At 32.5% G+C, this 1,201-nt stretch overlaps 1 non-coding gene across 1 annotated transcript; it reads left to right on the top strand.

Moving 5' to 3' along the window:
* The first annotated feature begins 682 nt into the window (after positions 1 to 682).
* On the top strand, positions 683 to 842 carry LOC125850576 (U1 spliceosomal RNA). Its single transcript, XR_007444825.1, has one exon. It is a non-coding gene; the product is annotated as a U1 spliceosomal RNA (small nuclear RNA).
* Positions 843 to 1,201: the final 359 nt, after the last annotated feature.

Raw genomic sequence — 1,201 nt, 5'->3', positions numbered from 1 at the left:
TGATACAAGTCTTAATTAAAGTGTCAATTAAAGTAAAAAATGATGTCAATTTTAGGTGACAGTCGATGTGTCCGACTATAAGAAAAAATTGAAATTGATGGACCATGGCTTACGGTACTTTTCTCTTATTTTGTGTGAGTATTTTATTTTTGTCCCTCAAGATAAATAATTTTGTCACAAGGCAAGTTTATATACATTTTCACAAATTATGTCAAGCGTCGCGTCGAATTATGTCCCACTAAGCATAAATCCAATCGTTAAAAACAAAAAAAATTAATATTAGCTCATTCAAAGAGCAAATCGTGGGATTAAATGAACGAATATAGCCCTAATATAAGCTAGGGTGTTAACAATAAATAATGTTGAGCCTAATAAATTATAAATCAATTAACTAAATTGGTCAAGTGATAAACCAGTGGTGGGGGACGCTAACCACATGCTTTGGTTGTTAGTTGCTCAATCAGTTTATCATCGCTGACTTTTCAAGTATTTTGGATAATATTCAATTATTAGCTAATTGATATTTGATTATAGATCTATTAAGTGCATGTCTACGTTAGTTACTAACTGGAAAATGGTGTGTGCCCTACATTTCAAGCTCTAATTGTAATGTTGATGATATGAATAATTCTTTCCATTTTAATTCTTTAAAATTGTTCTATACGTAATTGAGAGATGAGTATGATAGACCTGGACGGGTCAATGTGCGATTAATAAGACCCATGGTCTAGGTTGGTGACTTCCACTGCACTTTGGAGGAGTGCCTGCCTAAGGTCGGTCCAAGTGGTCGATCCTACGTCATACTTCGTAGTTGTGAAGGTCTGTGTTCGCGATTATTTATTTTATATATTTTATTTTATTTTTAATATGTTTATTTGAGCCGATGATCTATCGAAAATAGTCTCTCCACCTTTACAAGATAGTAATCAAATTGTATACTTACGATACACCGTCCTCTCTAGACTCCACTTATGAAATTATACTGAGTATATTCTTTTTAAATTAATGTACATTTCCCTTTTGTGTTCTTTATAATGCAGCTATATATAATCTAGCACAGTTATATTAGGTATCACTTAATTGTCAGCATGACATATAGTCCAGAGTCCAGACAAGTGAGAAAATGATATTCTTCCAGTTAATTTTTTGCACACAGCTAAGATATATATGTCTGGATATGTATAATTTGATAGCCAATGGT

This window comes from Solanum stenotomum, unplaced genomic scaffold, assembly GCF_019186545.1.
Source record: "Solanum stenotomum isolate F172 unplaced genomic scaffold, ASM1918654v1 scaffold17854, whole genome shotgun sequence".
Classification (NCBI taxonomy): domain Eukaryota; kingdom Viridiplantae; phylum Streptophyta; class Magnoliopsida; order Solanales; family Solanaceae; genus Solanum; species Solanum stenotomum.
The sequence above is the reverse complement of the archived record's forward strand: the minus strand, read 5'-3'. Positions and strand labels throughout refer to the sequence as shown.